The sequence below is a fragment of the Panthera onca genome, chromosome D2, assembly GCF_046562875.1.
Source record: "Panthera onca isolate mPanOnc1 chromosome D2, mPanOnc1 haplotype 2, whole genome shotgun sequence".
In the NCBI taxonomy this organism is placed as follows: domain Eukaryota; kingdom Metazoa; phylum Chordata; class Mammalia; order Carnivora; family Felidae; genus Panthera; species Panthera onca.
The window spans coordinates 14,976,836-15,003,638 of record NC_138349.1 but is presented as its reverse complement, the minus strand read 5'-3'; the positions used below and the strand labels follow the sequence as shown (position 1 = coordinate 15,003,638).

At 45.4% G+C, this 26,803-nt stretch overlaps 1 protein-coding gene across 5 annotated transcripts in view; it reads right to left on the bottom strand.

The window, feature by feature from the left end:
* GFRA1 (GDNF family receptor alpha 1) overlaps positions 1-26,803 on the bottom strand; it is a 210,952-nt gene that overhangs the window by 89,164 nt on the left and 94,985 nt on the right. The gene's annotated exons all lie outside the window — the stretch shown is intronic.

The window sequence follows — 26,803 nt, the reverse complement described above, 5'->3', positions numbered from 1 at the left end:
CGCCTCCCAAAGAACTCTTTTAATAGTCAATGAGCACCTCTCTAGTGTCCCTCAGCCCCGCCGCATCTGATTAAGCCAAGGTGTCGCCATCTGGATCAAGTACCGCCTCCTAGAAATCTCTCCACAGACTGCTTCAACCAGGACTGGTTATCAAGGCAAGGCCCTATATAAACCCTGGACATGCTTTCTGCTCCTGGGTCTCCAAGAGATACAGCTGGGTTCTTATCACCTCCGTGAATTAAGCAAGTTGAGTTGGTTTCTGTGAGCCCCAACCAAGAGACCATCGACTAAGAAACATTCCAAAGAGGAGCCTCTGTGGTTTATGTTACTGAATTGATGGCATGAGGAAGCCCCTCCCCTGGCAGGGATGCTAGGAACACACATACACCTGTTACAAGGCCAGACAAGGAGGGGGCACCCATTATGTCACACTCAACCACTAATTTACTTTTTGACGGGGAGGAGATAAGTGATGATCATTCATATGGGATTAGAGCAGTAACTTTTGTCACTGGGCAAAATGATATTGAAGGAGAGACTTGAGTGGTGACAATGGATCTGCTAGGCAGGTAAGAGACTGCCAGTTCCTATGGCAAGATGGAAAGAAGAGGGCCCATCTGGAATCTGTTAATGACACTGGAGGGGGCAGAGAGCAGGGCTTGGTGGTTGGAGAGGGTAGGATGCAGGTGGATAGATACATGATGAAGATCTGGCAGGCTGGTAGTTTTAAAATCTCAGATGGGCAGAGGCCAATAACAAATAGTCATTCATTTATTTAACTGGTTATTGAGCTTCTACCGTGTTCTAGAAGTGAGCCACAGTTTAGATTGCAGTGGTAGAAAGAAGCAAAGCAGAAAAATAAGTTAAAACGGTATGTATCATGGAGGGAATAACATCATGGTATGATGAGGAACCTGCCACCCAATTTTAGGGGCAGAAGTCAGGAAAGAACTCTCCCAGAAGACAAGAGAAGACCGGAGACAGGGAAAATCTTCATGATTTGGAGACACCAGGAATAAGGCTTTGTGTCTGGAGCATGATGTGCGAGGTGCAGTGGTAGGAAATGAGGTTAGGGAAGCTGGCAAGGGTCAGGTATACGCAGATTCATAAGCATAGATAAAAGCTTGGATATTAATTGAAGTGCAATGGGAAATCGTTGAGGGCTTTGAGAAAATAGTGACATGATCTTACTCACTGCCGGGTGGAAAATGGAGGGCACAACGGTGTAAGGTGACCAGAGAGGAAACAGGAAAACTGGTTGGAAGAATATTGCAATAATTCAGTACCCTACACTGTGTTAACCATACAACATCATCTTTCCAACCACCATTTAAAAACATTTGCGGAAACGCGCCTCTCTAGCAGAATATTCAACCCACTCAGCAGCAGCAGGTATGTTCCAATTCAAACATTTTAAGGCAAGGTCTTTCATGTATTTATTTTTTTCTGCGATGTTAGAAAGTTACACATGTTTGCTACCAGGATCATAAAGCAAACTCTGCTGTGGACGTTTTAACCTAATTTAGACTTATTTTAATATCTGCTGTGCTAGATTTGCGAAGCTGATGACTTTTTAGTATTCAGCAAGTAATTATTGTGTGTTAGCAAGGGAGTAGAAGACAAGTCCTTTTACTGAGCACTGAATTGCATGTCAACACTAGACTGAGCACTTTATAAACCTAGTCTTATTTAATGGTCAGCACAATCAATCAGCCATCCATCCATCCATCCATCCATCCATCCAACAAATAAACGCTCTACGTGATCCTCTTTATTGTCCCAATTTTACAGATCAAGAAACAGACTCAGGACACTAAAGTGATCTGTTTAACACTAGAAACCCAGTAATCTATGGATCTCGTGAGTCAGAAGAGCAGGTTTAGAAATTGGACACAAAGTTTCGAAAGATGCAGGGACAGGGTGAGCAAGGAGACTGCTAAACAAAGAATGAAGCCCTACCAGAGGCCCTAGGGCTAATGTTCCACTCCCTTAATGCATCTTATGCCCCCTCCCTTAATATATCTTTCTGGAATTCCTGGAGCAGAAGTAGGCTTGTACAGATGAGGACTAGGGCACCTGAAAACTCAGAAGTCTCCTATGGCTATCTGGTCAGGGTCAGGCCTTTGCAGAGCAGCAGGGCTTTATCAAAGACATCCTGCCTGAACAATGCCAGAGTTCCTGCCAGGTTGAGTGTTATCTGCTGCTTTAGACATTATGCATCCGTCACTTTAGGACATCGCTTTGGATAGCTTCCCATTTATCTGAGAGCTCTCTAAAAAGTAGTGACTCCAGGGGTGCCTAGGTGGCTCAATCGGCTAAGTGTAAGACTCTTCATTTTGGCTCAGGTCATGATCTCACAGTTCATGAGATCGAGCCCTGAGTCAGGTCCCATGCTGACAGTGCAGAGCCTGCTGGGGATTCTCTCTCTCCCTCTCTCCCTGTCCCATCCACGCTCATGTTCTGTCTGTCTGTCTGTCTGTCTCTCTCTCAATAAATAAATAAGAATTAAAAGAAAAAGTAGTGACTCCACTAATTGTGAAAGTAAATAGTAAAATAGTAAAGCTTCTAGAAAATACAAAAATATATTAAAGACCTGAGACAGGCAAATATTTCTTAAACAGAACACAAAGAACAGTTACCATGAGGGGAAACTGATAAGTTGGACTACCTTAAATAAACAAGCTTCTGTTCATCAAATGATACCATTTCAAAGGTGAAAGACAATCTGCAATGTGGGAGGAGATATTTGCAATATATTTATCTGACAAAGGACTTGTGCTGGACTTTATAAGCATTCCACAGATCAATCATGAAAAGACAGACAACTGAATCGCTGAATCGAAAAATGAGTGAAGCACTCAAACATGCAATTCACAAAAGAGAATATTCAAGTGGCCAAAAAAAAAAAAAATAGGGAGAAGTGCTTAACATCATTAGTCATCAGGAAAACGCAAAAGAAAACCACTGCACACCCACCAAGATGACTAAAATGAAGGGACATAATTAAAAGACAAAACAAAATAAAAAAACCATGACTGAGGATATAGAGCTTCCGGTGCTCTTACAGGGTGCTGTTCAGAGTGTCGATTAATATGACCACTTGGCAAAAACTAAACTTTTAATACTAAAGCTGAGTACAAGCATTCTCTCATGACCTAGCAATTTTACTCAACAGAAATGTGCACACCTATTCACCAAAAGAAATATACCAGAATCTTCACGGTGACATTATTCATAGTCCCCAACTGGATGGGAGCAAACGTTGAACAAATGTCGGACAGATAAACTGTGATACCATCCATGGAGTATTAGACAGCAATGAAAACGAGCAGTTCCTCCATGCGACAATAGGGATAAGCCTCATGAATATAACAATGTTGAGCAAAAGAAGCCAATCTCAAAAAGGACATATGGTGTCATTCCACTTAGGTAACGTTCAAATGGGCAAATCTAATCCATGCTGGCAGGAGACAGAAAGGTGTCTCCTTTTGGGGTGGGGGCAGTGACTAGGAAGGGTGAGGAGGGGGCATCTGGATCCTGGCAACACCCTATTTCTCCACTGGGTGGTACTTACGTGGCTGTGTGGCTGTGTTCACTGTGTAAAATTATGTCTAGCTGTAAGTTATGCTTTGGTCACTATTCTATGAACTTCAATTAAAAAAAAGTCAACTTTAGGAGTTAACTTTTTGCTTAGTGTAATACACTCCAGTTCCATCCATGTTGTTGCAAATGGCAAGATTTCATTCTTTTTTCATCGCTGAGTAGTATTCCATTGTATATATAAACCACATCTTTATCCATTCGTCAGTTGATGGACGTTCGGGCTCTCTAATTTGGCTACTGTTGGTAGCACTGTGCCCCTTGGGGTGCACACTGGGGTGCATGCGCCCCTTCGAATCAGCATTTTTGTACCCTTTGGATAAATTCCTAGTGGTGCAATTGCTGAGTTGTAGGGTAGTTCTATTTTTAATTTTTTGAGGAACCTCCATACTGTTTTCCAGAGTGGCTGTACCAGTCTGCATTCCCACCAGCAGTGCAAAAGGAAGGTTCCCCTTTCTCTGCATCCTCGCCAACATGTCTTATTGCCTGAGTTGTTAATTTTGGCCATTCTGACAGGTGTGAGGTGGTATCTTAATGTGGTTTTGATTTGTATTTCCCTGATGATGAGTGATGTTGAGCATCTTTTCGTGTCGGTCAGTCAGAGAAGGACAGATATATGATTTCAGTCATGTGAAATTTGAGAAACTCAACAGATGAACATAAGGGAAGGGAAGGAAACATAAGACAAAAACAGAGAGGAAGGCAAACCATAAGAGACTCAAATACACAGGACAAACTGAGGGTTGCTGGAGGGGAGGTGCATGGGGGGATGGGTTAAATGGGTGATGGGCATTAAGGAGTGCACTTTTTGGGATGAGAATTGGGTATCTTATGTTAGAAATGAATCACTGGGTTCTACTCCTGGAGCCAAGACTACACTGTATGTTAACTGACTTGAGTAGAAAGAAAGAAAGGAAGGAAGGAAGGAAGGAAGAAAGAAAGAAAGAAAGAAAGAAAGAAAGAAAGAAAATTTAAAAATTGAGATAATAAAAAAAATGTTAACTTTTCAAAAGTGACTCTGAACACCTTCATCACAAGCACTTACTGAGGGCCTATAATATGCCAGGCTCCATGCTGAGGCAGAGGGGAGAGGGGATCTGCCCATGCAGAAGACCAGGTCCCCACTCGAATGGCCCACCACCAGCTTTGAAGTCCCTGAGCCTCTCTCCCTTTGCTACCCAGACTAATCACTAGAGACTAAATCAATAGAGACTATTAAACAGAGACTAATGAAGAGACACCCTACTCCAAGTAACTGCTAGTTCTTCAGAAAAAAGAAGCATCCTGAGTAACGAAATCAACCACCCAGGATCTTAGCTGCTTTCTAGAGTGGGTATTTACAAACCGGATAATCGTAAAGCTGAAAACACTTGTCATCTCAGCCCCATTTTAAAGTAATATTGTTAACAGCTTCTTAGACGTCTTATGTGTCAAGAACTTTGTCATTTAATCCTCACGGTGATCCTGCGAGATATGTGTTATTATTCCCATAGTAAAACTACAGAAATAGATTTAAAGCTGGTGCAGTAACTTGCCCAAGGTCGCAAGGCTGTGACCGGCAGAGCAAAATGGATTAAATTCAGATTCTTGTGTTCCCCTGCCCTTTTAAGAATTGGTGGTGCTGTTCTGAACACCAGTACTGTTTCAAATACACGCTGTCCCTCTAAATCTTCTACCCTCTAGAGGAGGGAGGGAAGAGGCAAGCAACAGATGCCACCTATCACCTGCCTTTCACTCTTGGGGTGCTGATCGGCAGCCCCAGAATGATAGCGATTTGCTCTAAGTCACCTGCAAACATCTAGAAAGGGCCCCCATGAAAACAAAGGCTTTTCTTCCCGAGCCCAGACACTGATGAAACATTAATGGAATATGCAATTATAAAATATGATTTTATATCGCACCCCAAATTCACTGATTTCCTGAAACAACTTTTATCCTTCCAGTACGGTCGGGTCCAGGGAAAGATGCTTAACAAAGGCAACGCTCTGAAAGCAATGTGCTGAGGAAAATGCCGGAAAGGACAATTATTCCTCTAGCACCTCATGAAAAATTGAAGGTTTGGCTGTCAGGGTGTAAAAACAGCCCTGCTTTTGTGCCACCAAATCATCACGCTAGACGCGTGCTGAAACAACAGGCAGTGCCAGAGCCATAGAGGTTTATGACTTGGTAAAAAATAGATGGCTGTAAGACCAACTCTGGGGTATGAATCTGGCCAGTTGGAAAGGGAGAAGTCCTCTGTCAGAACAGGCTCTCTAGCACACCCGCGGAAAGAAAATGCTAGAAAACAAAGAAGGCTACCAGCCACGCGGGCCTGAGTGGCCCCGGCAAGTCAGTTTCACCTGAAGCAGTTACCAAACGAGACCATTTCCCCTTAGCCACGAAAGGAAGAAATGCAGAGCTCCACATGCCCGGCAAAGTGCGTTCCTCAGAGCAGACGACGGAGCCGTAGTTTTCTGAACTACTCCTAGTCCGAGACTCAAGACGGTAGGCCAGCAAGGACAACAAAAGAATCTTCCTTTCAGTGAGAATAATCTATCACAACTCTATCAATCTGATTAATGTAATGGGACCATTGCAAAAGGAGGAAATTACAGGTCATTAGACATAATTTCAAATTAAGTTATGGGTTTAAATCATTTTCTTCAGTTTTCTGAAGAATTTACCCAGAATTTTATTTCGCATGTTTCATTCAAAGGATAAATGATATTTACATGACTTGACAAACCTTTCCTGTGCAAAGGGCTGTGTGGGGGCCTGAACGCTGAAACACAGCTAAAACTGTTTCCAAAATCTGTCTTTCCCCCTACGTCTCCCATGCAGTGTTTCTCTTCTGGTTCAACTGAGTATGTATCCCTTCCTGACCTATTCTTTATTTATTTTATTCAGTGATAAAACAAACACCTCAATTCCAGGTTGTTTACAAAACAGTTTGATAACCTGATTCCAATTAAACGGCTAAGAACTACAATAAGAACAAAAATATAAATTATGTTAACCATCTGTTTTTGGCCGACAAAGGCAGCAAATGGAAAGGTTAAGCGGATACTCTGCGTTTAATCTGTGCTATTGTGAAAAGAAAACCCAATTAGAGATGGTATTTCATTGCGGCTTTACACTGTTCCCCTTTTGTTCTTTAATTTGAGTTGTACCCATTGTGTTACCAAAGGAGGGGAGGGTTCATTATCTCCTCCTCCGATGTGTTACACGAGGGCTCTCATTTATAAATGTAACACGGCCAATGCCCGCGAATTATAGCCAGTTACTCAACTGCCGGATCAACTCCTTTGCAGCAAGGAGCAGCACAGCATCACCCCATCACAAAACAACACACTCTGACTACAACCCACAACCTGCGTTGCTTTCCCAGGTAGAATAAACAAGGGGGGAACTCAGCGAACAGGTGCTTTCAAGCATTAGGCATGTAAAGGAAAGGGGAGTCCAACCATTTCCCCCAGCGTTAGTTCTCTGGGCACCACTGGTGAGTGGACAGCAAAGTCTGGAGGGAGAACATCTGGAAGTAGTTTACTGAAGATAAGCTGCTGGTTGACCCAAATGCAAACTGCTCTCTGTGTGGATAAAAGTGACTTCTGAAGGTCCAATACCCACAGAGCTGCTAGATCTGGGTATCACATGTTTAGGAGGGGCAGACATGCTCTTTCTTGAACTTTTCTGAACAAGCCATTTGGGGAATTCCCAGCACACCAGTGCTCCTGGTGGTGGGGGGGCACTATCCTACTGGCCACTCCCCCCAGAATATCGTTCTGCTCACCTAAGCCTTCATTCTTCTGAATATGCTGCCCCTGTGCCTTGAGCACCTCCTTGTCTGCCTGGTAATTTCCTACATGTCCTTGAAAAAAAGCCTTCCCTGCTGATTATCACAATCCTGCCTCCTCCAATGAGGCTTCTCCTCCTCCCAGCCTGCCACCCCTCACAGAGTCACTGACACTTGTCAGAGTATCTGTTCATGTGTCTGTCTGCCCTGCTAAATTGAGAGTTCTTTACTACAGAACTTAGTAAGCTTTATATCCCTGGCACCATGTACAATAGACGATTGATAAAGGAAGGAAGGAAGGAAGGAAGGAAGGAAGGAAGGAAGGAAGGAAGGAACAGACTTCCACAGTCCAGTTTCTTGTCTTGAATCTCAGGGATGGTGATGTGGGGCAACTCTGATACACTCTAATGTCCCCCTGGCTTTGCACAAACACATGAATCTGAACAGACAAGAGCCTTCCTTTCCTTACGTAGTGAACTTGGCGGGTCTGAAAACCTCCATAATAGGAAGGATTACCTGGCAGTTTATGACGTCATTTCTACTTCATCAGGGATTGTCTCTGTAGAACTCCTACTGGATCCACATCGTGCCCCCAAAACCAGTGCGGGCAGTAAGATTTATTCCACAAAGAGTAAATTAGCCATGGGCCAAAAGAGTGATACCACGATTCCTGATCAGTCTGCTACCAAGAAAGCAATGTAATGAGAGTCACCCTATGATCGAAAATCTCCCTTGTGGCAGCAATCACCAAGTACATTCAGAAATGATGTGACCAGATGGCTGGCCTGGAAGTTCCATGAGGGCTAGGAACCACGGATGGGTATGGTGCCAGACTGGAAAGATGTTTGTTGAATGAATGAATGACTCAGGCAAAAGCCTTCGATGGTGGGCAAAAAAAAGTGGTTTTCTCTCCACTGTATTCATGAAAAAACTCTGCAGGCCCAAGGAAGGGCTCTTTGCAGGCTGAAGTTGAACTTTGGGCTTCTGGTACAAGGCAGGAGTGGGACTTAGGGCCCTAGAGTGAGGTCTGTCCACTGAGAAAGCATTATTCCAGGGGAAAACCTAGACATTGCTTAGCAGAATGGTGGGAACCCCAAAACAAGGAAGGGCAGAGAGAGACACTCCCCCCTTTGCTCCCCCAGGGAGCACTCAGAGAAGGCAAAGCAATGAGGTCTTCTATGGAAAGGCTAAGCTCAGAGTCTAGGGGGCTACCCTTGGTGCAAAGGCATTGGGTTCCCAGGGGCAAGCTCACGGGGCATAGGGAGCCCCAAGGTCTGCAGAAGTGTTGAAGGTCCCACGCTGATGCACAGTCTTGGTCTCCATGAGCAGCACAGGTGGTTCTTCTAAACATGCACATGCTCTGGGCCCCTAAATGTCACCAAATACAGGGGCTGCCCATCCTCTGCAGCAGAACTTTGTACCTGAAGAAACCAGTGCATTGTCCTACCCTGGGATATGGAGGTGTGATATAGCTACATTAAAAAAATGCTAATATATACTCTGACTGCATTCAAATATGGACAATGCAGCTACGGACCCAAGTAAGTAAATATAAACCAAAATGGCAGAGGAAAAACGAACCAGTCTCTACCATGATCTCAATGTCACTAAAATCAGGGTCCCAAGTTACCTTCTGACCCTGCCTCTCTGCAGAGGCAGAGGAACCCCACTCTGGCCCATTGTGTCCCATGATACATCTAACTCAGCCCTTCCCGAGTGTGCTCCTCAGAACTGGGTGACAGGGGTCACGTGATGAAGGCTTCCTCAGTCAAACAAACTTGGGCCATCCGGGTTTGAAAGAAGAGGAACACACTTCTTTGTTTCCCCCTCTTTCCTCCACTTATCCCTGCCTCCTGTGTCCCATACCGAGTCTTTATCCTGTGAGCCCATCTCATCATTGAACTTTCCATGCTCCCGTGTGGTGGACCCCAGGCAGGTGACACCAGGTGCTATCCTGTGTCTCCCACCTGACTCCACAGAATGAGACGCAGAACAGGGGAAGTGAAGAGCTCTGTGTCACAGAAGCTTCCCCATGGGAAAGTGCTCTTTTTAGGTATAAAGCTCCGTGTTGCCTGGGCCCTAGGTCCGCCCGTGCATGTGGAGAGCTGGCCTACAGCAAGCACTTTGAACTTGCACTGTGCACTACACTGGTTTTGTTTGCTCCACACCCCTCCTGGGACCAGGGAAATGAGACTGGCTGCAGGGTGGCAGGGGCAGAAGGCCCGCTCTGAGCACCACGTACCCACCCCCCATGGAACGAGGGCCCCAGGAGACCACACACAGAGGGCCAAGGGGACAGCACATCCTCTCCCCTCCTCCCACCCACCAGAGCTGCTCTTAGGTCAATTCAGAAAAGAAAAAGTGAAGATCGCCAACAATTCTGCAACTTACAAATCACATACGTTAGTAATTAATCCCACCTCCCACCAATAACTAAACCATAAAGATTCCAAAATAATTTGCTTTCTTTACAAAAACAGAATCATGTGAAATTTTCCTTTCTTTCTCTCTTTTTTTTTCCCCCCCTTTCCACTAACCAGTCTACCAGGACATCTTTCCTGGCCAAACACACAGGACTGCCTCAGTCATGAGATCGACTTTGGTCAGCCCCCTTGCAAGAACTGTCACTTATCCTTCAGTCCCCCGTTGCTGGATGCAAAAGCCTTTTGGTGTTCATCTTTTGGCTTTCATTACTTGTTGTTACCAAGGATGTTGCAGTAAACATTCTGGAATTGATGGCTTTCAGTGCCACATCTTCATACACTAAATTCCTAGAAAGAGGATTGCAGAATCGAAGGAAATAATTTTTTTTTTAAATTTTTTTACATTTATTTTTGATAGAGACAGAGCACAAGTGGGGGAGGGGCAGAGAGAGAGGGAGACACAGAATCCGAAGCAGGCTCCAGGCTCTGAGCTGGCAGCACAGAGCCCAACGTGGGGCTCGAACCCACAAACTGCGAGATCATGACCTGAGCTGAAGAGGGACGCTTAACTGACTGAGCCACCCAGGTGCCCCAAGAATATTTTTAGTTTTAAAAGATATTGTCAAATGACTCTCCCAAACTGCCATAACCACTTCACCCTCCCACCAACACTGTAAGAGAAGGGTACTTATTAGCATTTTCCCACAATCGTTATTTGGGTATAGGTCTCTATTTCCTCAACCAGTCAGGAAACGCCTGGCAGCAGCAAACATCCCTTTTCCATCTCTGCTTGGTGTTTCATCTCACTCACAGTAGATGCTCAAGGAATATTTGCTGGATGAATGTCAGTAAGAAATCATTAGACATCATTCAAGTGCCTGGGATGAAACCATAATCCACAAGCAATAAACTAAGATCCAGTGTTATACAACATGACAAAGGCATACAATTATCTGTAAGAATAACGGTCCTAAATGGGCTGGCGATCAATGACCAATTAATGGGCAATATAAGTTTCACAAAAGGATGTATTGCCTTTAACAAATCATGCATTTAGACAACCCCCAAGTGGCGGCGACCACCAGGCACACAGCCATGAATAGATCTGAATATCCACTCACATGCCACATTAAATTCTACGCAAGCCAGGGTGGGTTCCTGAACTGCTTGGAAAGGAGGACACCTGTCAATAACCACAATGAATTATTAATCCTTCGGTTATAGGATCTTAATTTACTGCTCACCCCGGCAAAGGAAATCCATGCAAGAGTAGAAACCAGGACGTAGCTGGGACTCAGATCTCCTTCTCAGGTGAATTCTGGGCAAGATGGTGCAGGTAACCAGACAAGATGGTTTCCAGCCTGGAGAATGGGTCTTAGAGGGACAACTCAGAGGCCTAAGAGCCAAGATGCCAACTTGGAGATGAGAGGTGAGCCACGGTGCCGTGAGACTAACCAGATGAAGAGGAGGGTGGGATTTGCATCTTAAACGCAGTTTGGGAAAACTTCCCCTAGGAAACACACTATCCATTATCTTCTAAAACTCTGGGTTTTCTTCAGTGTGGTCACTGGAAGGACAGTTCTCCCGCCTAATACTTCCATGTTGATTCACAGCATCTGATGTGCTGTTTTCCCCCACTGATTCTGAATCCAGGACCCTCACCTTCCAACTCCCAAACGTGCAGAATCTCATTTACGATGAATCCCACCATGTTCTAGAAGAACTAATTTGGAAACAATGGCATTTCTGTAATAAAAAGAGCATGGAAACTTCTTGCATCAGGAAACAAATTGATTACAACCATGCCATGAAAATGGACATCCTGTGTACAATTTTGCTACTGTTGCGCAAAAGATTGTAGGTCGATGTGAAAATGGGTCACTTGACCCTATGCAAATAAGAAGCAGTGTGTAGAGCCATTTGAAATATTTAGAACTATGTTAGGCCCCAACCTCAGGTAATCACACCTGGCTGAGAAGGGGCTAGATTTCCTGGTTGTTTCCCGCTTGCCAGTTCTTTCTCAAGCTCAAAGTTTCGGAGTAGGATTCTCTCTCCTGACTTTGTTTTCTGGGACCACGTTACGTTTCACCATCTCTCCCAGAATCCAAAGGTGCCAAGTCAGCAGTAGTTGGACCTGGAGTCTAGGCAGCCAGGCCTAGTCTGGCCCATATCATGGATCTGAGAAGGAAGAGATCAGGGTAGAGAAGAGCAGGGGCCTGAGGCCTAGGTAGAGAGAGGCCAGAGAAGGAGATCCAACGAGATTACCATTAACTCGAGTCTCAGAGCTCAGCGCATGTATTTCCACGTAAGCTGGTGCACCGCGTGAATTGTGGTCAGGAGGTGGCTGGGAAGAGCAGTGCAGAGGCCCCCCAGCAGCGGGAGGGATTTCCTGGGCAGGAATTCCCAAGCTCAGCTGGCTCTGGGCTCCCCGCTTGCCGAGCTCATGTGGTAGGCCTCAGAGCCCATTCCAAAGAAATTCATCCGCAGAGGCTCTGGAAAATGTGTGCACGTGCGTGCACACACATGCACACACCCGTGGGCACTTTACTTAATGGAAGAAGCTCATAAGAAAGCCAAAACCCAAGGTGAAAACTTTCAATGACCAAAACAGATTTTTAAAAAGACAATCATTCCATTGTTCAAAGGATGGCTGATAAGCACGGTTATAGGGTGAAGTCTATGGTATGTAAATTGTACCTCAATTGTTTACAAAAAGACAGAAGATTTCCTTGCAAGGGCTGTGCATGCCCTTGTTGGATAGATGATGTGACCAGACCCATAAGGACAGATCTGGGGTCTGCATCTCCCCTCTCACAAAAGGCAAATATACCTGCATGTAGAACGGGATGGAAAGACAGCCACCTCCTCACTGTGATGGTCACAAGGCTACTGGCAATTCTAATGTCACATGCTGTGCTGGCAGGCAGCCCCTGATCCACAGTGTGGGAAAGGCCAAGTGCCCCGCTCTTAATCTCCCCAGGCCTAGATGAGGAAAATCAATGTAATGACCCATAAGAGGAACCTGCTCATAAAGAAGGTCACTAAACACCTCTAGTTAGCCACTGGCTCTTTAGGAAAGAAAATATCATAAAATTCTATGAGTAGGGCATAACCCTATGCTCCATTAACACACATGATTTGGGGAGGAAAAGGACTCATGGGCACTCATGCTAACACTTTCTTCCTCATTCCTGTTCATACCAACTGCCTTTGTTTGGATCCAATGTTCCCTAAGTGTCCACATGCCAGGTACTTGCATGAGAAACACCAGAGGCCAAAGCACACCACAGACAACCTATTTGTTCTCAACCCATTGAAGACATTGTCGGAAAGCAATTTATCCACAGACCCAGATTCCCAGCGTCACTACGATGGTGCCTTCAAGGCCCATTTCATCTTGGGTTGCCAGTTGCTAAGTGCACACTCGAAGCAGCATCTTGAAATTCATGTGAATTCATGAGTAAATGCAATTTTCTCCTTGGAAACATGCCTGTGTCTCTCCCCTGAGACCTCCCTCCCCCCAGGCTCTGCGGCCTGGCTTCCCTCGTATCAGATGGCCTGAGGCAGGTCTGCAGAACCCAAAGCCCATGCCCCCCAACGTGGTCCTGGGTTCTTCCACTTTTCCTTTTTAGATAGGAAAGCACCTGGCAAATTTGGGAGTCATGGCGGGCGGGGGGATCCACATGAGCCACAGTCTCACACTTCCTCAAACACTGGCCACAGATTTCCTTCATGTGGCCCTACTCATTTAGGGATTCTAACTCATGTGGACCCCCAAGGGTCTGGGTCCCCGAGTTTAATCTCTCTCTCCGGCATCAGGGACATGTTAGATATCAAATGCCGCTAGACCTCGTGTAATGCCAATAAGTTCTTGCTCTAGATCCTCCAAAAATGCTCCCACTGAACCCTCTGGTGCTTCTTTTCAGCTGACACCATGCCTACTCCTAAAGAGGTCGGCCGCTGCACTAGGTCAGGAGAACCTGGCCTCTTCCTTCCCCTGGGGGGATCAACAAAAGACAGCCACTCCTCTGAGCCCTTCTTGTCACAGTGGTCCTGTATGCCCCAGACAGAATGCTGGCTAATTCAGGCTGACAAGCCCAAAGATTAGACTCCACCAGATAGCCTGTCATATCCCAACTCCTCATTACTGGATATCTGAATACTCTGTATCAATTAACTGCAAGACACAACCTGGGGCTTAGTACCATTCGCTGGGCTTAAAAATTAGCCGCACCTTTGTTCTGCGTTTTCCTTCAAATAAAAACCCGCCGCTGACCCCCAAAATCTCGGATTGTTTTGCTTCTCAGCAGTTTTTGTGTAACCAATTAGTGTCTTTTGTGCTCTTGGTCCTGCTTTGGTTTGGGTAAGAGTGAACAGCATTTAAAATGAAGGCATTGTTTATTCACAAATCAAATAAGCTCCCGACAGCTGCCCCAGTGGCTTCCTCATTCAGTTAAATTAATGCCCAAGGCCTCAGGGTGAATGGTCTTCTGGGGAGAATGTGGCCATTCATTTTCGGATTCCCATTTGGTGTTGGGTCTTTTAATGCCAAATCCTGTTTAATGCACTCGTGTTATGTTAAACTGTGTGCAAATTTATTCTATGGACTACTTGACAGAATTCATACTATTAAAGTCAAATACTATTTGCACTTGAAAAATAAGATCTTTACTCCACTTTCAAATAAGAGCGATCCAGTGTTACCTTCAGAGGAGTTTAAGCCTGACCAGAAACCCCTCCCTCTGAAACCAGCCCTCATTTTCTCCCCAACGACCACTGTCAGAAAGGTGTGTTTTATTCCTAACTCATGAAACCATTTGTACCAAATTTTTGTAAGTTTCTTGTACAGACTGTTTCTTTTCTAAGTATTCTACGAGCACTACTCTCCAATATTGTACTTTCTCATTCTGCCCTGCAAGGGACAGACAGTTCTTAATAACATGCCGTTGGATTTTATAACTGTCCTTCAGACGTTGTACTCTCTGGAAATGCCGAGCTTTTAAGAACTTTTCATCCTGAAATCTCGGAGTCCGAGGTGTTCTGACTAAATGAGAGTCTCAGTTTCTTGGGCAATATTATCTTGAATATCTTGACCTGCCTCCAACACATCCGAATCCTCAAATCTATCCAGGAATGCTCAAAATAACAGACATATGGTGACCCATGTTGCACAATGTTTGTTTTTTATCGCTCATCTATCCTTCTCCTGTTGTGGATAATAAGAAATTACTTTACATACTCCTGAAATATTCCAAATGTTTGGTCCATTTTTTTTCTTTGTAACACTGAGAAGTGCCCAAGAGGGAAACTGTAGGCCAGACTGTAATTCAACCAAAACTATACTTTCTGCCCTCTCACGTGGTAATGCAGACCAGTTATCCAACCATGGCCATGAACTGAACTTTCCGTGATTCCGGAAATCACTTCTAATCAGGAGAAGTCTGGTGGATTACTGTTTCTCTCCCAGCCCAGGAAACAATTCTGGAACTCACTGTGTAACGTGTGAGGTTTCCAATCACTTCCCTGGTCTTGGCGTCTCTCTGTCTCTTACATACACACACAGGAGAGACAGACAGACAGAAGACCTTGTGGCTATTTACACTCCTACACAAACACCCCAGAACCATACTTGCTCTGTGGGGCCACATCACTTCTCTCTTGCATCTTTAATAAATCTCTCTTTTCCCACACAGTCCTTTCTGAACATAAACGCTTCTCCTAAAAACACCTTCCCACCATCCTCCAGATTGCCATCTACTGTTGACTCTCCACCATCTCACCGCAGAGTCAGAAAGAGAAGAGCTTTCACCTCAGTCCTCCTCACCAGTCTTAAACTCTGCTTTCACCAAAACCAACCATGGAATGCCCTCCACTGGAGGATCCCAAAGATCTCTTTAACCTCAAGTCCAACAACGCTTTCTCAGATCTTATCTTCTTTAACCTTCAATTAGCAGAAGATGGCCAACTGACTACTTCTTCATGGATTTTCCCTCCCTGACATCAGACTTTGAAGGTTTTCCTAATTTGCCAACTGCTTGTCAAGTCTGTCCCATATGGATACTTTGGCCAAGAAATCCCTTGAACTTGAGCTCGCCCTCCCCACCATCACCAATCGGGCACTCCTATGGATCATCACAGGTCTGGCTCCCTGATGCCTTCCCTTTGCTCCTGCCTCTCTGTCCTTCTCTCCCCTGAACAACTAGAGCACTTTATCTGACATGCCTTCTTACTCTCTACATCATGTTATCTCTCTTTCTGTCGTCTCTCCCCGGCCAGCTCCTAAACTTGTTGTGGGCAGAAACTATCTCAATCCTTTTAAAATCCCTGTGCGTTTGGCCCAATGCCTGGTCCATGATGCCTGCTGAATGCTGAATGAGTTCATTTTGAAAATCAGTTGTAACCAAAGTCATTTTTTTTCTTCCAAGTTTCTTTGTTAGATTCTCATTTATCATCACTGGAAGATCAGGCTCTGTCTTACTGAGCAGAACAATCCAGACAGCCTGACTTTAAGATGGAGATTCCCAAGCTTCAGATAGTCTGAAGCAGTGAGTGTGGAGTGGACCCCAAGAATCTGCATTTTTATCCAGCATTCTAAGGGACCAGGCCACTCTTAGAGGAAGCCAGTTTTATATCTCAAGTCCTGACACAGCCACTGCTACAAAATACCCATAAAGTTTAACCTTCAGTCAGGGGCAAAATTCAGTCCTGACTCATGAAATCCTTAATTCTTATTCAGAATCAATCATCCAAAACCCCACAGATGTTTTTTAGGCCAGACAAGCAAGTTCAACTGTCAATAAACAATTATTTGCTGAGGGCCCACTAAGTGCTAGGAACTGTTCCTAGGCATTTGGAATATGGTAGAGAGCTTAACCGAAAAAGTGAAAATTCCTGCCCTCTCGAGGCATGCCTTCCGGAGGAGGCTGGGTACCGTGCTCCCCAGCCACATCACTATTAACACAGGTCTCAGGAGAAGACCGAGGACAAGGCATGGGAAAGCCAGCTCCAGGAGTTTTTAATGGGGCCAAAGCACACATGTTCCCACAGCATGTGTAACCAGTTCCCACACTGGGTGGCCCTGGCCCAATGTCTTTCTGGGTCAGCTATTTCCTTCCCCAAATGTCTACCTGCTGTTGCATCACCCTTGGTCCTGGCCTCCGAAGGAAATGTGTGGGTGCTGGCCTGTGGAAGTAAACACCCAAGCCCCTTCAGGTGGCCTAGACCAGTGGTAGGGCAGATCAAGCTTGTGGAGGCTGGGCAAGGAATTCTCTTAAGGTCCCCAGAGAGCCTCCCTGCCATTGTCTGTCAGGCAGAAACTGTGGGGCTGGTGCTGAATCTTTCATGTGTATTGGCTGCTGCTAAAGTTCTTTTATTCATCATTACTTTTATTTGATCCAACTGTTTCTTGAAGCCATCCACATCCAGCATGCAGATTATATGTGTACCAGATTTCCTTTCGAAAATAAAACCCACAATGACTCTGCTATGTAAACAACCTCTCAGTACTTCAGAGCACTTCAATAGCTTCCCTTTGAAAACAAAACCCTAAGTGGTATTTAGACACAGGTTCCAGATGGGGCCGTTAAGTTCACCTTGCCCCTGAGAAATGAGTGGTAGCCTCACGGCCTCTGGCAAAAAGGCTGGCCCCCATTCCTTGGCTGTGCCTCCTTTCCCCAGTCACCTCACGTATAGTTAGTTCCGTTCACCTATTGCCCTTGCCACCGTGGACACAGGACTAACTCCAGGACCTCTAGCTAACTCTCCCAGCACCCCTGAGATCACCAAAACTCTCCTTGACTTGATCAGTAGAGTTCTCTCTTCGACTTCCAAAGACTCTCCAGGAATCTAAACTTTAAAAAGTGAAATAAGGGACACCTGGGTAGCTCAGTCAGTTGGGCATCTGACTCTCGGTTTTGGCTCTGGTTGTGATCCCAGGGTAGTGGGGGCTCAATCCTACGCTGGGTTCCACGTTGGAACCTGCTTGGGATCTTAATCTCTCCCGCTGCCCCTCTCCCCCTGCTCACATTCTCTCTCTCTCTCTCTCAAATTAAAAAATAAATAAAAAGCTCCTTCCCATAAAACTGACCTTCATCACCTGCTAATCAAAGGTCCCCAATAAGTTCACTTTAAAGAGGACCAAGAGAAAGTCTCCATGGCTATTCACAATGTGACACCAAGCCTGTCTTGATATAAAGATGGAAGAGAATCCTCAACTATATTTTTTTAGCATCTAACTAGGTGGATGGCACTGAAAAGGAAGGGGAAGGGTCGGCCTCATCCTCTCTCTGGGTTACATGGCTCAGAAGTGTCTCAGTCTAGGGGCGCCTGGGTGGCTCAGTCGGTTAAGCGGCCGACTTTGGCTCAGGTCACGATCTCACGGTCCGTGAGTTCAAGCCCCGCGTCGGGCTCTGTGCTGACTGCTCAGAGCCTGGAGCCTGTTTCAGATTCTGTGTCTCCCTCTCTCTGACCCTCCCCCGTTCATGCTCTGTCTCTCTCTGTCTCAAAAATAAACGTTAAAAAAAAAAAGAAGTGTCTCAGTCTTTACTTTCGAGTTCTCTATTGAGATAATTCACATTAAATGCCTGGAACATGACCTAGACACGGTAGATGCCCAACAGGTGGTGGTTCCATCAGCCTTCTAAATTCCTGTCTTCCGGGCCAAAGGAAAGGAATCCTATACCTATATGTTATTTGTTTTTAATTTTTTAACGTTTACTTGTTATTGAGAGACAGAGAGAAACAGAGCATGAGCAGGGGAGGGACAGAGAGAGAGGGAGACACAGAATCCGAAAGAGGCTCCAGGCTCCTAGCTGTCAGCACAGAGCCCGACGCGGGGCTCGAACCCACAGACTGCGAGATCGTGACCTGAGCCGAAGTCGGTCACCTAACCGACTGACCCACTCAGGCGCCCCATACCTATATGTTATTGACCATAGTAGTAGGAGTGTCTTTCACCCTCTCCTTTCCTGACTTCCTGCCCTTAGACATTTAAAATGCAGGCTCCATACCCCATGACTTTTGGGCGCTTAATACATATTTGATAGCAACTTATCTTTGTTCATCAGGCTTTGGGAATTCTGAGTTACACACTCAGGGAGGCTGAGAAATCTGCTCTCCAAAAGGCCCCTGATTTTTCCAACCTGATCTTAATAAATCAAATGAAACAAACTATACTGTTTATGTAAATGTAAACCTCTCAGTTGATAAAACTGGGCTCAGATAAGCAAGAAACCCCTAAGAGTTTAGACGCGAAGGCACCAGACAAAGAGCTTCTCCTGAAAGCTTATCTGTTCTCCAGGGACTTTGATTTCAACGGCTGCTGTAACTTGATGTCTGAAAGTCCTGGGAGAATTCGTTTTTAATTTTAAATATTCACAGGGCACTTCCCTTTGCTAACATACCCCGGCCAGGGCTCCAAAGTCATCCTCACGGTATTTGCGAGGCTGCAAATCTTTCTACGTTTAGCTGTAAAAGCTGTCAATTAGGAAAACCTCTCTCCCTGACAGTCAGGAACCGCATCCTATTCTCATGTACACAGACACACAATGAATCACAGGCTTCACTAATCCTTTAAGAATGTTAGAGGTCCCCAGGGACTGTTCCAATGAAGGCAAACCCTACCCTGTATTATGCTATTTCCTACTAATCCTGGGAAAATGAATGTTAATTTATCATGAAAAAGGGTTAATTATGCATTTATTTCCGACGTAGGTATATGAGATCAGGCTCAGAAACAATTCTGAGTATAATGCTCTTTTTAAATGAGGATTCCATTTTAAGCATTTTTATCAAACAGACGCTAAACTCGGAGCACCGTGCAGAAGAAAAAGAGTGGCAGGGTAATGACAAGACCCGACCATAATTTTAATTAACCTTCTGATCTTGCTTAAATATATTTTGCCTTGTAAAAATCTGTAATAACATCTATTTCAATCTCCTCTGCTATTAGTTATTAAATTGAAAATGGAGGCCTAGACTGATTTGGCAAAGATATTCAAGAAATTTTTCTTTATTCTCTCTGGTTTATTAAAGTAATCATTTGTAGCATAAAAAGTTCTCCGATTAAGTAATTTAGTGTAATTAAATCACCAGATTTATTAGGCTTCCCAAAGCAGCACACACAGCTGGAGCGATGGTGAGCTCTGGCAGATGCTGGGCCACAAGTGCATCTTGGTAGTGGCTTTCCTTGAACTTCCCTGCTTGCTCAGACCAGGGCTTCCTCCGTTTCACATGCCCTCTCCCACCGTCACTGAGGTTCCGAAGGCCTCTGATCCTGACTCCATCTTTCTCACCATTACAGAAGAGCCCTCAGGAAGGGTCGCTCTGCAGGTGTCAGTGTGGAAAGAGGGACAGGGAGGTGTGGCAAGAAAATAATATTTCGATCAGCCCGCCCACAGTCACCGCATGCCCCAGTGAGGTGGTCTCGCCTGTTCCCTTGTCCTGTGCCCACCGGGATCTGCTCCCAGCTCCATTCTGAGTGCCTTCCTTTACCTGAGGATGTACTTCAAGATTGGAGCCCTATCCACCTCAGCCCTGAGAGCCCCTTGGAAGACGGGACGAGGTTAAATGTTCTTGAGCTAGATTCTCTCATCTTTACAAAACCTTTGGAGTTCTGCTGGAAGACAGGCAGAGAGCATCCAGGATTTCTCACAATCTTCAGTCCCAGGGTGCCTGGGTGGCTCAGGCGGTTAAGCTTCCGACTCTTGATTTCAGCTCAGGTCATGATCTCATGGTTCGTGGGATCGAGTCCCGTGTCAGGCTCTGTGTTGATGGCTGGGAACCTGCTTGGGATTCTCTCTCTCACTCTCTCTCTCTCTCTCTCTGCCCCTCCCCCCTCCCAAAATAAATAAATTAAACTTAAAAAAAAGAAGACGCAGTCTCTAATTTCTTTGCACTGCCCTTCGCTCCTGACCATGGACAATATGCTAGAAATTACAAGGACTGGGAGCATATATATCTCCACTCATCAGTCCACCCACCCGCCCGATGGATGTTTACTGAGGGCCTATGGTGTGCCTCCTGGTGAAGTGGGATGGGAGAGAAATGAAGGCCCAGTAATCCTACTCTCGATAAGGTCAGGGTCCAGCAAGGAGGCAGACATGGAGACCAAAAATCACAGCACAACATGGAAAGTTTGTCCGTGGGAAACAGGAGGAACCCCACACTTAGTTGGAAGAAGGGATACAAAGGTTTTCAAGAGGAAATGGCACTTGAGTCTCTTCTTAAAGGAAGAACAGGTTCACAGAGAGAATGCCTGGCAAAAAGGAGAGCAGGTGTGAAAGCAGGAGGCCACAGAGGGCCTGGCACTTTTGGGAAATTCAAGTAGCTCCAGCTGGCCTGGAGGAAAGAGCATAGACGAGGAGAAAACTAGAGAGTTGGCAGGAGTCAGAAAACACAGGGCTCTGCGTCCCGGGCTGAGGAGTGGGGACCTCATTCCAATAGGGCTGGGCCATCCCCACCTGAACGTTTCAACAGCCCACCACCCCTGTGGGCTGGAGCAGACCCACTTGCTCAGCCTTGCACTTGAGGAAGCCCTGTCTGGCAGCTACCAGGAGACAGGCTTAAGAAAAGGCACACACAGAAGCCAAGAGCCCTTGGTGAACTGTTGCAGGTACCTGGAGGTGTGAGGACAAAATACTGATGTGAAAACATCCTTAGCGGGCTCTGAGCAGCGCCTTGCAGGGGTCTCCTCTGAAGGAGACGGTATAAACTCGGATGTACAAATTCATTCACTCACACAAGTATTTGCGGAATATTTTCTGGGTGTCTGGTATTGAATACAAACATCTATTTTTAAATTGGAAATGGTTACACGCTCGGGTTCTTACGTCAATATACTTTTAAACGCACTTCCATACAGATACCTCAGTCTCCTCCTCACCTCCACTGCCCTGAGTACCAAGCACACCTCCACCCGTGGGGACAGGCGCTATGGGGCTGGTGCGTTCCTGGTTGCTGAGCCCATGCTGTCTGTGATTACAGTCTGAGGATGTGTTTGATGAAGGCATGATGGGTGTCCTGGCTCCCATTTTACAGAGGAAGAAACTGAGGCTCAGAAGGTCCAGAGCCATATTAGCTCAGTGATGGGGCTGAGACAAGATGCCCCTACTGAGCTCCCTACTGCAGTCCAGTCCTGGACTGCCTCTGGTATAAGGCACATTTTATATTTTAACCCACATGTGATGAAGAGTGTACCTACTGCCTTTCCAATAATCTACACATTCCCTCTGAAGGGCACAAGACAGAATATCACCCCCTGCAAAGGATTCACAAAGGTTCTATTCTAAACAGAGGCACAAAATCTGATTGTTTTAAAATAAAACATTGCATTAAATACCTACCTGAACTAGAGAAAGCTTTCTGTAATGTATCCGCTGAGTTTGTGCTAAACAGCACCCCCTCCCCCAGATGAAAAAACTCAGCCAGCGGCCGGGTCTGCCAACCCTGATCTTTTCAATAAATTAGGTTTCTCAAAGAAAAAAAAAAAAAAATCGCTTTGCTTTTTCTTTGCAAACCTCCAAAAGTGATCGTGTCCTTGTGGGTTAAAATACGATTCCGGTATATTTCTGATCTATATAAATTTACCACGTAACCAAAAAGCCCTTCTCAGACTCAGATATATCTATATTTCAGGAAAAAGTGCTAAGTGAATTCTAACGAACAAAATGAGCTAATTTTGTGAATCTTCCAACTAGTCTTTTTCCTACATTCTTCTCCTTAATAACCTATAAATTTTAGTCATGAGAATCATTCTTCAGTGTCTGGGGCAGTAAAACTCTTGCTAAAAATCAATAGTCTGCCTACTTTTAAGACTTCAGCGTGTTGTTAGGCAGCACAGGCCTTTCTATATAAAACTCCATAATGACCTAAAACAGATTTGATTCCAGAAATCAGAATTCTCACGCTAATAGGCTTTCTATTTTAGAAGGCTCTAGTATCTGAGAACAGACTACCAAATGGGTTAGATTTTTCAATTTTATACCTTAGTCCATAAGTGCTAATTTCTCAGTGGAACAGTCAGATAATATACTACTAGGGATTACTGAACTCTTGTCACAGTTCTGAAATATTAATTTAAAAGGTTACGCACCAGTGCTAATATAAATTATCTTTTAAAACTATCTGTATGGGTAACATTTAATAAGCCTTAAAACATGATTTTTTTTCCCCTCTCTCGATGTTGAAAGCAAAATATAATGTATAAATGGCTCTGAGAGAGTTGTGGATTTATTGTATTTTTTTCCAAGTGATTTGCCCGACCATTCCCCATAACTGATGAGAAAGCCCCAACCGTGGGTCCTGCCTGCAAAAGCACTGTCCTAATCAATTTAAGGTGACAGGTACTCCTTGCTCCCTCCATCCTAGGACTCTAAATGAAATCTCTTTCTTCCGTAACCTGTTAGAAAACCTGTACACGGCATTCAAGCTTCACCTGAGCACATCACGAGGAAGAGGCAGGATATGGTCAGGCCCCAAGGGAAGCAAATAAAATACCAACACTGCGGCAGCCTGTAGAAATGTCAGCTTTCCTCCAGGTTAATGGCGTTTGTTCTGTGCAGAATGTGCACCGGGCTTTATCCTCAACATGGAGCCATATCCTTGGGAAAGAGGATGACTTAGAGGAAATATGTGACTTCTTAGCTGTCTAACTACGTGCCGGCTCCAAAAGGTGCCTTGACATTTATCAGAAAGCCTGAGCAAGCGGGGAGCCCAGCAGGCTGCCTTCAGCCAAGGACAGAAGAAGAGAAATAAAATGCAATGTTAGATTACTATACATAGATCATTAAAGGGCGAGATTAATGCGGGTTGATTTTATGCTTGCTACAATCCTCGCCTGGGAACCTCGTCCAGAATTTCTTTGCCAGCCTGGCTTTGTGGGCTACAATAGAAGCTTCAGAAAAATCAGCGAGGGTAGCTGGCCCAGACCCCCACCATCCTCAGGGTCTCTTTGACTTGCCACGGTCTCACCACGTGTACCTCTCCTCTCTCACCCTGGGACTGCTCCATCACCGTAGCTACAAAATGTAAACAGCAACATGGTAATAAAAGGAAACAAATCATTCAGTCGCCTTGCCTTTTAAATTCAGAAGGAAATGGAACGCTTTCTCTTTTTTATGTTCACTGCCTTACTTTCCGAAGGCACCTGCCCATTTCAACTTTTGCAGGACCGAAGCGTTAAGTCAGAAAGCAGGTCCACGTGGGACATGAAGCTCCCAGCTGTTTACCAAATGATTCCCTTTACTTTTTCCTAAGTGGATTTAAAAAAAAAAAAAAAGAAGAAGAAAGAAAGAAAGGAAAAACAGGGGATACTAATGTCTGGTGCAGGCAGACTGTTTCGACCACAAATAACCCAGCAAATGCACTATTTTTTTAAAAAGATGACAAGCAAAACCTTTAATTTATAAGCAGACAGAATATCAACCAGTTGCCTGTTTTTTGTTTTTTTTTTTTTACAGCTTGAGAATTTCAGAACACATCTTCCACAAATATATGTCAATCCGCAAATACTTACTAAGAGCCTACTGGGTGCCAGTGCTCCTTGCTAGATTTGGAGCAGGAAATAAAAAAGGACATGGCATCCTTAGGCATCGGGAGACAAGACGTAAGTGTCTCCAGAGAGAACACCTCAGGATTCTAAATGGAATTCATTCATTCTTTCCTCCATTTTCCCTCCCTCTCTCCCTCCCTCCCTCCCTTTCCTCCTTCCATCCTTCTAACCATACCCACACGAGTAATGTGAGGCCTACCACGAAGCAGGCACTGGAAATAAAAAATTCAGTGTCAGCCCTCAGGAAGTTCACCTCTACTAACAGGCCAACAGGCACGCAAGAGATTGCCATGCAGTCTGGCAGGTGTCTGTGGTCTGGGTGCACTAGGTTTCACCAGGGGAATAAGGAAGACCAATAGCATGACCAAAAGCATAAAGGCTGTAACATACCTGGCTTGTCTAGGGAAAGGTAAAAAGTCAAGTGTATCTAGAACACCGAAGATGAGGGGCGCCTGGGTGGCGCAGTCGGTTAAGCGTCCGACTTCAGCCAGGTCACGATCTCGCGGTCCGTGAGTTCGAGCCCCGCATCAGGCTCTGGGCTGATGGCTCGGAGCCTGGAGCCTGTTTCCGATTCTGTGTCTCCCTCTCTCTCTGACCCTCCCCCGTTCATGCTCTGTCTCTCTCTGTCCCAAAAATTAAAAATAAATAAATAAATAAATAAATAAATAAAAGAAAAAGAATAGAACACCAAAGATGCTAGAGAAGTTGAGGCCAGAAGGAAAGGTGGTGGCCTGACTATGAAGAATATCAAAAGCTCTGTTAAAAAATGCAGGCTTCCTCCTCTGGCAATGAGGAGTCATCTAGAGTTCTCAAGCCATGACAATTACAGGAGCAAATCTAGGTGTTACGATGGTGACCGAGTGACACGTGGAGGACAGAGAGACAGTGGTCCATCAGGAGGCTTGTGCAGTGGTCCAGGCAAAATAATGAGGGCCCAGGGTAAGAGAGCTAAGAGACAGGACTGGCAACAAGGGGAAGGATTTGAAATGAACCCAGAAGGTAGAATGCCTAGTCCCAGTGAATATCCACATGATGAGTGGCAAAGGGGAGGAACAGAAAGAAAACAGGCTGACTCCAAGCTCGGAACCAAGGCGGTGTGCCATCTGCGAGAGGAAACAAGTAAAGGGCAGGCCTTGGACTGGGGCACTGATGATCCTGGGGAAGCTGAGGGAGAAATGTCCAAAATAAGGATCTAGAGGGGTGCCTGGGTGGCTCAGTCGGTTAAGCATCTGACTTCCAATCAGGTCACGATCTCACAGTTTGTGAGTTCGAGCCCCGAGTCAGGCTCTGTGCTGACAGCTCAGAGTCTGCCGCCTGCTTTGGATTCTGTGTCTCCTGCTCTCTCTGCCCCTCCCCCCGCTCACCTTCCGTCTCTCTGTCTCTCTCTCTCAAAATTAAATAAACATTAAAAAATGTTTAATAAAAAAGATAACAAGGCTCTAGAACCTGGGAGGAGGGCCCGGGCCAGAGCTGGCAGTTATCAGAATACAAGTGAGTCGTTGAAACCACAGGAGTAGATGAGAGCGTGCTGAAGGGAAAAAGGAGGCACCAAGCATCCACTCCCATTCTCCACAGGGACACGACCTCCCACCAAGGAGATGGTAATTTAGCTAAGAAAATGAATCATGTGAACAAGAAACAGTAAAACTGCTTCCTGAATATCCGAGTGGTATCACTATCAATTAAACACCCTCTACCCGCCTCCCACTATTTCCTCCTACTAACAAACAAGTATACGCATCTGCACATCTGGGCATACGGAGGACAAGGTCAGATGTCCCAACTCCTGCGACAGCAAGGGAACAGGCCACAAAACAGCGTCCACTAAAGAGCCCAAGTTCAGGGCAGCCAGAGGCAGGAGGCCCTAGAGCCCCCAGGCCTGAGCCCATCCTGCCATATCCGTAACAACGGGGTCCACTGGCTGGTGCTGTGGTTGCATTTTTTAAATCTTCCAGAATTGCACTGGCACCTTTTAACAGGTACCAAATGCATTAGACTCATAAAATGCACACTTCCAAAAGCAAAGACAGTTCTACCTGTAGTATACCTGAGTTTGAATTGCATACAGATGTTTTTGTTTGGGCGTGGCTTCTTCCCAACTGGTAAATCATGAAGGTTTCAAATAAAGCCAAATTATAAACACAGGAATCCTGGGTGTGCCAGGAGCCCTTCCCCCGAGCACTCCGGCCCACGAGGGGTTGGGAGGTGGGATCTCTCTCTCCGCAAACTCAGAGCATATGTATTGTCTTTACTGTCTTGTACCGTTAATCAACTACTTCCTGATTTATTAGTATTTAAGTGTCATTTGGCCAGATGTCAGACTTCTTGAGAACAGGTTGAGTCACACCGTTCCAGGTGTTATAAAGCGGGGACTCAGTGACTATACCACTTCGGGCCTCTAATTCAGTAGTTGAGGAAAGCAACCCAAGGTTTCAAAGTTGGGGGCAGAAGACAGTTTTC